The sequence below is a fragment of the Myxine glutinosa genome, chromosome 10, assembly GCF_964187855.1.
Source record: "Myxine glutinosa chromosome 10, kmMyxGlut1.1, whole genome shotgun sequence".
Classification (NCBI taxonomy): Eukaryota; Metazoa; Chordata; class Myxini; order Myxiniformes; family Myxinidae; genus Myxine; species Myxine glutinosa.
The window spans coordinates 103665432-103677483 of NC_136270.1; the positions used below are offsets into that span (position 1 = coordinate 103665432).

The following is a 12052-nucleotide window of genomic DNA, read 5'->3' on the forward strand; positions in this document are numbered from 1 at the left end:
TCGACGGATTTGGACGAAACTTGGTGGAGATGTTGTGCGTGTGTGATAAGGACTAATCGTTTCGATTTTGGTGAAGATCTGAATATTGATTCGGCTTCAATTATTATTTAATTTTTTTGTGATTCTTCACCATTGAGAGATTGGGTCTAAAGCGATATATAACATGATATTTAAAAAAGTTATGGAGGAGTGATGAATAAAATTGGTCGACGAGTTGGTTCGGTGACAAGAACAAGCCGATTAGATTTTGGTTCAGGTCCGAATCCAGATCCGGCCTATCAGTGGGATACAAAACATATATGTTCAGCCTGGTGGAGGTATGCGAATGCAATGATTGTGCATAGCCATTTGGTCTTTGCTGTGCATTTGTTTTTGAAAAAAAAATAGTCAAGACCACATCACAATCCAATATAAATCAACAACTATGTTGGGCCTTTAAAAGTGGACAAACACACACCAGCATTTGTGGGGGGAAAAAAACCCAGCCACAAACCCATTTCATAAAACTGCAAAGCCTTCCAGATGCTCACTCACACACAACTCGGAGCGTGACTGAGAGCGAGTGTTTTGCTTTTGGAGGCATGGAACGCCCGAGGAATAAAAACTGTGCTCTCAATCTTGCTTTATCTCGGGGGAGTAAATATCATGCTCTCCATTCCGAACCCAAAATGGCCCCTAGATACACCGTGGTCTTCATCATCACACCAAAAATTCCTCCTAAAACAACCACAAGGGCACACTGTGGTTCCCTTATTTCACCGAAAAGCTCCTTCAAACACCACACTCCTCGCATCCTGATGAAATGTCTGAGATTACACTGCCAGGATCATCTTCTTGGTGGATAGAGGTTATGTTTTCACCTTTGTCTGTCTGTCTGTCTGTCTGTGCGCAGGTATCTCAAAACGTTATGGACAGATTCGGTCAAAACGTGGTGGACATGTTCAGTGTGTGCCAAAGACTAATTAAATAGATTTTGGTGAAGATCCGGATCCGGCTAGTAGAAGTTTTTAAGTGATTATTCACAACTGAGAGAGAAGGCCAAAAACGAAACTATTTCTCAAAAAAAAAAACTATCAAAAGCGATATAGCTCGAAAAGTTTTTTTTTTTTGGTCCACATAGTCAAGGCTCAAGGAAGAGCTTGGACATAAAACGGATCAGGAAGCAACATAACAAAAGGAACAGGAAGAGAAGGGGGAAATTCCAACAGCAGGGCAGAGGGAGAAAATAAACGGAGACGGACAAACAAGCGATGCAGCTAATGATGAGGGGTAGGGGAGAACGCAAAGGTTGGACAAGATGGATACAAAAGCAATTTATTTTGTGGAGGCTAGGGGTGGTTTAACGGGTGTGGAAAACATCATGGTTTTAGATGGGGAAGATTTGAGATGGTGGTGGTGAACAGCTGTCCTGAAGACCATGGACTGCATGCATCCTGCAGATACCTTTGGGGGTGGGGGAGGGAGTGACAAATCATGGAGAGGGCAGAGGGTGTAAAACCAGAAAGGAGGCGGAAAAATACAAAAACCATTGACCTGTTGAAGTTGGCAAGGTACTAGGCCCATAGACGCAGCTTCGTCGCGAGAGATTCCAATGATCATGTAGGCCTTGGTTTCCACGCCATCAAGGAGAGTAAGGTGTGAGGCAGGGTGCCAGCCCAGAAGGGAGAGTAGGACTCCATAAAGCTGTGGATGAAAACCTTGTAGGCGGATAGTTCAAGTGTGCCAAAGATGGACTTTGTACGATAGAGGATGCCCAGTTGGCATCTGGCTTTGGAGGCCAACTTTGAAATGTGACTTGCCCAAGAGGGATCATGGCTGAGAATGAGACCCTCGAGTTTGAGTGATTGAACTTAATTGAGAGGGTTGTCGAGAAAGTAGATGGGAAGGTTTGCGGAACAGTCTTTTCGAGGAGAGAGCGAGAGAGAGCGAGTATGTGGGATTTCTCAGGGTTAAAAGTCACATTCCAGGTGTTGGACCAGTTTGTGATTTTGTCAAGGTTGAAGAGAGGGAAGAGACCGCTGCTTGTCTGTCAGAAGGATGAGGGATGTCATGGCAGAGGTTGGAGTCAGCAGCAAATACATAAAAGGGGATCTCATAACGTTGTAGACAGATTATGACAAAACCTGGTGAATGAGTTGGGTAAGTGACAAGAACAAGCCAATTAGATTTTGGTTCAGGTACGGATGCAGATCCGGCCTATCAGTGAGATACAAAATGTAAACTGTTCAGCCAGGCGGAGGTATGCGCTCTACTGAGTGCAGTTCAAGTTTATATCTGTATTCGAGCTCTGCCCTACTGTAAGGTGACCCTTTACTTTCCACATCATGTTGAAATATTCAAGTGAAATGTGCATGGAATGAATCACTCTGGTATGCCTTTACTTTGTTGCTTTTGCTACCAAATCTCTTAAAACATTTCATCTGTGTTCATCTGACAGCTTGCTTACTTATTTGGTGAATATTTAAATGTTTGGTTCTGCAATTATTTTTATGATAGTGATCTAAGGCTAACCCCAAACCTACGTCATATTTAGATGTAGACGTCACTGTGATTTTACATTTTTTTATGCCTCCGTTGACGAAGTCGCCAGAGGCATTATGTTTTCAGATTGTCTGTCCGGCTGCCCGTCTGTGATAGGTTTTTGTTATTGTGATAACCTGAGAACGGCTGAAGGGATCTTAGTCAAACTTTGTGCAGGTATGTATAATAGGGTGGTCCAAAAATTTGAAGATTGGATTTTCATTTCTCCACAAGCCTGCCCCCATTCCTATTGAAGAAAGTAGTTTGTGGTGAAAATTTGAGCTTGATTGGACAATATTTAGAGGTTGCTCAAAATGTTGACACATTTTAATGAATAATAAGATACAGAATTTTTTGCATCATAGATCAATTCATAAATAATTATCTATTTTCAATTACTCAAATTGTTTATTATTGTTGGCTTGCACTTGTCTTGAATGGTATGACCAAGAGATTGTGCAAAAGCACTGGCCACAAACAAAGCACGCCAATCTGAGAGATTTACTCTGTCCAGAGTTGCCACTATTGCTGGAGTGATCACAATGATCGGAGCCTTTTTCGCCTGTTTGGCAGAAGATGGACTTTGGAGTTTGAATTCATTGTCCCCTGAATCGGAGCTTTCAATCTCAGACTCATCATCATCATCAACCACAGCCAATGTTGATGGAACAGATTGCATTGCTGTTAGAGTCTCAGCAGCATGTTTCTTCTTTCTTTTATCTTCATTCTCAAGCCTGATACGCTTTCTGTTCTCCTTCACTGCTAGAGTGTTGTCCACAGATCCCATACATGAACTTGAGGGATCCTCACGCTGCATGATAAGGAATGCTTTGTCTTCTTCATTCGTCATTTTCTCAAGCGCATCATTTGGTGAGATATCGAAGAGGGATTGAAGATCATCTTTGAACATCTGCTCCTTCACTCTATAGTTTCCGAATGTCTTGGTTCTATTTTTCTTTACCAGTTTGTGGGCATCATACAACTTCAAAAGTTGGCACTCACAGGAATCTACTCTCTGCACTGGAATTCGTGCTTTCTCCCAGTATGCACACACAGCTTGTACACTAAGTTTGGCACTTTCACGAACTGTATGGTGTTCTTGTATGTGATGGTACACCATTTTCTGCAATGTGTGTCCTTTGGTTGGTAGTGCCCCACATATTATTTCCTTTTCAGACTTGCCCAGCAACCAAACTGTGGAAGAGCTGCGAGTTTCTGCCATCTGAAAAAAAACAGCCTAAATTAAAAATGTTATTTTTTGAGCAACCTCTAATTAGGTTCCAATTGACCTCATATTTGGTTCATATGATCTTTATAAACATAGGAACAAGGGCAGCCTTGTGGAGTATGGATGTTTAATAGTATTAAATATTACATATATCAGTGGACCACCCTAATGTATAATGAGGTAAAGATGAACTGATTAGATTTTGGGGTCAGGAGGTCAATGGCCAAAGGTCAGAGGTCATGTTAGGTTAACAAAAAAATCCTGTTACCGCGATAACTTGTGAACCAGAGATTGGATTCTGACCAAATTTGGTACAATTATGTAGAATGATGTAAAGATTAACTGATTCGATTTTGGGGTCAAGAGGTCAAATGTCAAAGTCTGTCATATGTCTATAACTTGAGATTGCCTGAAATAATCAAATTTGAAGGTCTAAAACAAAAAAAGAAATGTTTGGGGTCCTTATGCTGTCTAGAAATAGTTATTTATCTCATGGCGAGACAGTAAGGGTTGCGAAACAAGATTTCTTTTTGTTGTTTACATTCAAATCCATCTGACCACGTGTTGGAGTACAACAACAACAACAACAACAACAACAACAGGCATTTTAAGGCCATTTTCCCTGCTAGAGCGGGGGTTAGCCTGGAGGGCCCCATGACAATCTTCTCCATTTTGCCCTATTTTCTACATCTCCCCTCGTTTAACCCCTTGCCCGCATTTCTTCTTCCACCACCTTTAGCCAATTCTTTCTCGGTCTTCCCCATCCTCTACTTCCTTCTACATTCATTTCCATCACTCTTCTCAACCAGTCACTTTCATCCTTCCTCAACACATGACCAAACCATCTCAACCTGTTTCTCTTCACAGCATCCATCACAGGCTCTATTCCCATCATCTTTCGCAATTCATCATTTGTCTTCCTCTCTCTCAACGATACTCCACACATCCACCAAACCATTCGCATTTCCACCCTTTCCAGCCTTCGTTGCTGCTCTACGTTCATTACCCATGTCTCGCTCCCAGAAATAATAACACTTCTCACACATGCAGCATACACCTTTCCCTTCAGCTTCAACAACACTCCCCTCCTCGTCAGCACGCCACTCAGTTCCCGAAACTTCTTCCATGCACATCTCACTCGAGCAACCGTTGCCGAGTGTGATCCACCTTCTCCATTCAGCATGTCTCCGAGGTAGCAAAATGTTTTCACACCTTCCAACTTCACTGCGTCTCCAAGATCCAACTCAATATTTCCTACATCTGCAGCTCCCTCTGTGCACACCTTACACTTGAATGTAGCTGCCACACTGGTTAATGACCCTCTCAGACCACCACATTTTTGAAGAACCCACTAAGCGCACATTGTACATTGAATGGAGTTCACTCCGACAGTCCGACACCCTTCCTGCACACAGCACATGGCCACTTCCCAGTTCTTTCCACCCCACCACATACTTTACCACTTGCCATCACCTTCGTTTTTCCGATATTCACCTTCAGACCTTTTGTCTCCATACATTCCTTCCACTTGTTCATCTTCTCCTTCAGTCCATCCATACTTTCCGCAATCAATACCAGATCATCTGCATGCAACAACTCCCACGGTAAACCCTCCTTTACATTCTGAGCCAGCACCTCCATCACAACCACAAATCGTAGTGGACTTAGTACCGACACCTGATGCACTCCCACCTTCACCTCAAACTCACCATTTCTGGAGTTCTATGGGAATAGAAAAATAAAAAATATACGATGGCTGGAAATAGACTATGGCTGGAAATAGACGATGGCTGGAATAGAAAAGCTGGAGTACTATGGGAATTTCAGTCGATGGGATAATTAAAAAGAACACATCTTCAACAATACATTGGACGTTAGGAATATCCATTTATGTTTTTCCAGAAAGAAAAAAATGATTTGTTGGAAAACTTTTAAGGTCAATAAGGGCTGGCAGGATGGCCTGTAGGTATGCGCACTCATCTTTGAGTTGTCTATCCTGGGTTCGAACCTAGACTCAGTTCAGCTGTAAACTTAACTGTCACCCATGGTGTCCTTCATCTGGGGTATGTGTGTGCCGTCCATCAGAAGAAAGTTAAGCCAGAAGACCCGTCTGCCAGCAATAGTGTTAGTGGACGTTAAAGATCTCATAAATTGTCATTCGCAAAAAGTAGGCGAATAATCGTCGGCATCCGAAATCATTTCCAATTTCCTGTCACCTTCAGTCCAAAGCCTGGTGTTGGCTTAGCGGTTAGGGTGCTGGCTTGGGATCCTAGAATCCTGGGTTCGAATCCCGGTCAATCGCTGAATTAATGCCAGGGGGGTTGACTCAACCTGTCATCCTTCCGAGGTCGGCAAATTGAGTACCAGTTCACTGGTAATTCCCTGTGTGTCGCAAGAGGCGACTAACAGGGTTGGGGGCAGGAAGGGCATCCGGCCATAAAACATTGCTTCAAAAAGGGGACCACGGTGCCCAAAAGAGGCCAACCCCTGCTCTGCAGGGAAAAATAGCCTCCAAAGGTGGTTGTTCTTCTTCTTCAGTTCAACGTCAGACCTGGCCAGCTGGTTTGGGGTAGACTGTGGCCAAATAATGGAGGTTATCCAGCCAATCCCACAAGAAGGTGGGATTAATTGTGGCCATTAAAGGGGTAGTAGTAGTTTGAATGCTCGTAACAAGCAAGACAAAACAAGCATTCTGAGTATTGCGCTGCAATACATGTCCCCTACCGGCATTGGGTAGCACTGTCATAGAAGACAGTATTATGACTTACCGCACTCCAAATTATAGTCCGGAAAACTGTTGGAGAAATTCCCAAAGTTCAAAGTGCCATAACTTTGTCAAAAATGATCGAAACGTCGTGAAGTTCGAACTTGATCTGTAACTTATCATGAGGAAACCATGTGCCAAGGTTGAAATCATTAGCATTAAGAGTTTAGAAAAAAAAGTCCGGAAAACTGTTCTTTGTGTGATGGACTGAGAGACTGACAGACGGAGGGACGGAGTGCAAACCTATAGTCCCCTACGGTGTACACCGGTAGGGGACTAATAATAACGCGATTCCAAAAAACACTTCATTAATTACAGTTTGGATAATGTTCCTCATCAAGACAATACAGCAGGACAAGATGTCGTGTGGTCGATGCACTTAGAGTATTTTGACAACCTGCTGAGGGTCGTCCAATCAGAACTCAGCAGCATGCTGCTTATGCTAAGATGGCACATTTAGGTTTCCATGGAATTCTAACAGTTGCTTTCGCACTTTCGAAGTACTATCAACATATTGTGAGAATGACAAATGGTGAAAATGCATGTAAATAGACGAGAAGGCACGCAGTGAAAACAGATGAGTAAAAGAAAAAGGCAAGGTTATCTCAAATGGAAGGGTGGACTTCCATAAGGACAAACAAGATGAAAAGCTCGGAAAGAGTTCCATTAAGCCCTTCAATCACAAGGACAATCTTACCTTTGGAGTTATCTAGTCTGAGTTTGATTACTGGCCCAGCTCTAAACTGTCGGTTAGGTGTTAAGCTCTGGTCCTCTCTGGCAACATTAGATGTTAACATTCAAGATGCCATGGTGTCTTGTCCAAAGGGTAGGCCATTGTCACTGGCAGCCTGGCAACATTCCAACTTCCCACCTGAACCAACTGAATCTCAGAAATTTGGTCGAATTTCAAATTCGTCCAATAAATAAATAAATATGGCTAAAAGAAACATTCCAATCAAAAGTTTTTTAAAATTAATCTAGGAGAAAGTCGACTTCAAAAGCACCAATCAATGCATTTTCCATCACCCATCCTGAAAGAAAATAGGAAATCTGTGAAAAAAACGAAATGGCAGAGGCACATTGAACAATTAAACGTTACTGAAACATCATGCCTGCACACACCATCCCAGGTAGCGTGAACCCAACAAACGTTGGCCCAGTGTCATCCCAAGTGCGCGCCGACCAAACACCACTAACTGTCTCGGTTATCACCAACTCCAAAACGCCATCTCAGCTCATCATCGACTGGCAACAATCCAACAACTCGTGCTCGTACAACTGAAGTTAATTTCTCGCACGAGAATTTCAACCACCTGTGATGAAAACGCAAATGAAAGCAAGTAGTGAAACGCATGATGAGTACAGCGAGTCTAAATTGTGAAAGAGGAACCTCGACAGACCACTACCGGGGAACACCACACAAAAGGAGAAGTGTTCATTTCTCATGTGGATCTGAAATTATAAAATTGTCAACACCAACCTTAGATAGCTGTTCGGCATTCAAATCAGTAAGAAAAATAATGAAATAAAAAGGTCGATACAATTGTAGCGTAGAGCCTAGAGTCAGCTTTACAGATTAATAACCATAAACAGGCCTTAAACACCTTTACTGGTAAGAAAAGAAAGAAAGAAATAAAGCAGAAGTTAAAAAAAAAAAAAAGTTTAAATATCAAGAGGTTATTGCAAGTGAAGAGTGAAGGCCAAAGAAAAGCTTGAAAGGCCAAATACACTGAGCAGTCCTCACATCATTGGTGCCCATTAATGACTTAACCACAACATTAACTGCCTCCACCGCACAATGAAACTAACTAGTAAGGGAAACATATGAAAATCTGTTAACTAAATTGTTACCAAAAAATTTCTTCACCAATATGTTTGTAAAGGTGTGTAATAACATGTGTTAAAATGTTGAAGGTCAACTCCCGTGGGAAACCCAGAAAAAAAGCTGTTGAATTCGGGTACCGAAAAATTATTTTCGAGAATTTTTATTTTTTTTAAATCGGCCCTTAAGTAATTTATGAGGGGTCAAATAAGGGGTTTTCATGATTCTGAGTTGATTGTTAACATTTATATTTCACCACAGACACTCCTTTGTGGAAAAATAATTTCTAAATATATCTCATTTTCTACTTTGCAGGACATGGAGTCTAGCAATATTGATGAAGACGTTACTCCACCTGTGCTCAATTGCTTCATCTGTGCACGCTCGGATACACCAGCTGAAAGGCTCATACAGGCAACTCCAAAGGGATACTCAACTTTATTGAAACAAGCAGAAACTGTCGAAAATGTTACTGTTGTGGAACGTATGAAGGAGGCTCAAAAGGAAGGAAAACTGAGGTACCACCAGAAGTGTAAAAATGATCTGTACAACAACTTTGTTGCAACCACCAAGAAGTCAGCTCAAGCATCAAAGGCAGAGAAAGAGTCATCAAAGTTGAAGAGAAGACGCACTACTTGTGAGTTCAGTTCATCAACTGGCTGCAGTTCTAGAAGATCACAGTCAGTTGACCTCCTGTATAAGGATGTATGCATTCTTTGCAACCAACCAGCCCAGCTCTACAAAAATAATCCAGCACAAGCTAGAAAGAAATACAGAGTGCCAGATAATTTGACTGCAGATACACTGAAGGCAAGCTTGCTGAAGACAGCACGGAGTCGCGGGGATGACTGGGGCACTGAAGTCACTGGACGCCTGGAAGGGATCAACGACTTGGTAGCAGAAGAAACACTGTACCGTTTGCGATGCAAACTTATGTTTGCGAGAGGTGACAGTTTGTCCAAGACTGATGAGGAAGGAAAAAGGAAGAGAGGACAGAGGAGTATTGATGAGGAGCGAGAGGCAGTTTTTATTGAATTCTGCGAATGGTTAGCCTCAGAATTAGAGCATGGGGTAATGAACATGGACCAAGTCCATGAAAAGCTGCAGGAGTTTGATCAGTCACCAGAGAAGAGCCTTTCTTATTCAAAGCATTGGCTAAAGATAAAACTTCTAGAGAAATACGAAGACACCTTGTATTTCACAACACAGGAAAGAAGGGCAGATGTACTCTGTCTCAAAGATGGCACCGACAATATACTGCGAGAGCATCATGCTAATCTTGACCATAGAGATGAGAAGACTCAGATCATAAAGACGGCACTCAAGTTCATATCCAATGATATTGCCTTGATTGATTTAGGTCCAAAGTCATACCCCACCACACACAGTATGACTGACATCGATAGTCAGCTGACACTTGTTCCTGCAAGCCTTCAGATGTTCTTGAGACCGATTGTCAAGACAGACGAAAGAGTTGCCGTTTGGGGGCAGAATTTTATTAAGGCCTGTCGACCTCGGTCTGGAGTATTGCCACACCAAATGGGGCTTGCCATACAACTTGATCATAGATTTGGGTCAAAATGGATGCTCAACAAGTTCCACCGGCTGGGATACACTGAGTCTTACACGGAGACACAAAACTACAAATACTGCTTCCTTAATAGTAGGAGTGGAGATGATGTTCCAGATACTTCTGGCACTCTTGACACCATTGTGGAGGAAACCGATGAACAGATCAATGATGAGGTTGCGGTTGATGCTGCGCTTGAGGATCAATCAGTGATGACAGCCAAAGTGCCAGCCAGTGAAAGTGAATTATCAAGTAATGATCAGGTGGTCTTTATGGAGGTTGGGGAAACAAACAATGCAGTCACTCAGTTTGTTGGAGACAATATAGATTTAAACATTGTCTCTATTCACGGAAACACTCCCTTTCACTCAATGGGTTGGATCGAAGTCACCTCTCCGGCACCACCTTTGCCAGATCCACAGACAACAGCAGCTTTCCCCCGGGTGAAGTTGAAGGCACTCGACAAAGCTAAGATCCTGAGAGGAACTGAAGTAAAGATTATTCCATTTACGAACAGGAAACAGATAGGAACGAACGCGATCATGTTTCTCCCCCTCGCTGAGCTTTCCTCCTCCCTGGCTCATGATCAGCCACTCCTCACTCCAGGTGACACACTCTGGGCAGCGGGGTGGGTGATCAAAGCCAACGATCCTGAGTTCCCACACTCCAACTGGAATGGCTGGATGAAGAGAATCCATGCTAATGATGCAAAGCAGAGCACACAGATCGAGTTCCTCCCAGTTATTGAAGGAGACCCTAATGACCTCAACACCATATTCACCACTCTGAAAGAGTGCATACGGCGCACTGGGGTCGCTATAGTGACCTTTGATCTTCCGATTTGGCTGAAGGCTGTGAATATAATAAAGCAGGCAAATCTACCCGTCATTCCAAGGTTGGGTGGTTTTCACCTGCTGAAGTCTTATCTTGGATCAATGGGTAACATCATGGAAGATTCTGGACTACTAGATGTGATCCAGTTGATCTATCCTGGAAGTACGACAGCCAACCACATCATGGATGGAGGATGTTTTGACAAGGCAATCCGTGTTCACCTCCTCATCGATGCAGCCATCTATCAACACATCATGAAACTTGCCTTCACTGAGGAGGAGCATGGTGACATGAAGACCTTCATGGAGAAGGTGGCTGATGGGAAGATGGGAGCCAGACACTCAGACCCAGTAGTGCCAGTGTTTGAGCAAAGGTTTGAAGAAACCTTCAAACGACTCGCAAAAGGAGGAAGAACACCTGCACTCTGGGTGGAGTACCACCACCACATGGTAGATGTGATCAAGGTCTTTTTATCAGAACCGAGCGACTTGCAGACCACAATGGGCATCTGTCCTGCATTGTTACCAAGATGCTTCACATCTTTGCCGCTGCAGGCCATCATCAGTATGCCAAGGGCGCACGGCTGTACTGTCAACTCATGAAGAAACTAGAAACTTTGCCTGCTTACAAAGGCCTGCCTTCTACAGAGCATGTCTCTGAACCCCAGTGACTATGGATGGACAATAGGTGTGCATGGGTATGAGCCAGTTCCAACACTGGACCCCACGGCTCCTGAGGAGCTATTGCAGTTCACGAGCTGTAATTGTCATGGAGATTGCAGCAACCGGCGATGCAGCTGCAAGAAGAATGGGGTCACGTGCATCTCGGCCTGTGGAGTCTGTAATGGCATTACATGCAGAAACTGCAGTCATGATGTTGTTGAGTCTGAAGAAGACATAGACAATGACTGTTGAAACTTCTGACATTGTGAATGAGAAATAACTCTTGAGTATTATATATGTATGTGAAATAAAAGCTACTTTGTGTGTAAATGTAAAAGTGAAAATATAAATGTTAACAATCAACTCAGAATCATGAAAAACCCTTATTTGACCCCTCATAAGTTACTTAAGGGCCGATTAAAAAAAATAAAAATTCTCGAAAATAATTTTTCGGTACCCGAATTCAACAGCTTTTTTTCTGGGTTTCCCACGGGAGTTGAACTTCAACATTTTAACACATGTTATTACACACCTTTACAAACATATTGGTGAAGAAATTTTTTGGTAACAATTTAGTTAACAGATTTGTGAAATATCTCATAAAATGCCCTTACTAAACATAGGGGTTGAAGTTTGTTAATTCATTACTTGT

General features: G+C 42.8%; 1 long non-coding RNA gene across 1 annotated transcript; it reads left to right on the forward strand.

The window, feature by feature from the left end:
- Positions 1-10772: 10772 nt before the first annotated feature.
- On the forward strand, positions 10773-11846 carry LOC144894159 (uncharacterized). Its single transcript, XR_013624870.1, has 2 exons — positions 10773-10883; positions 11426-11846. It is a non-coding gene; the product is annotated as an uncharacterized LOC144894159 (long non-coding RNA).
- The last annotated feature ends 206 nt before the right edge of the window (positions 11847-12052 follow it).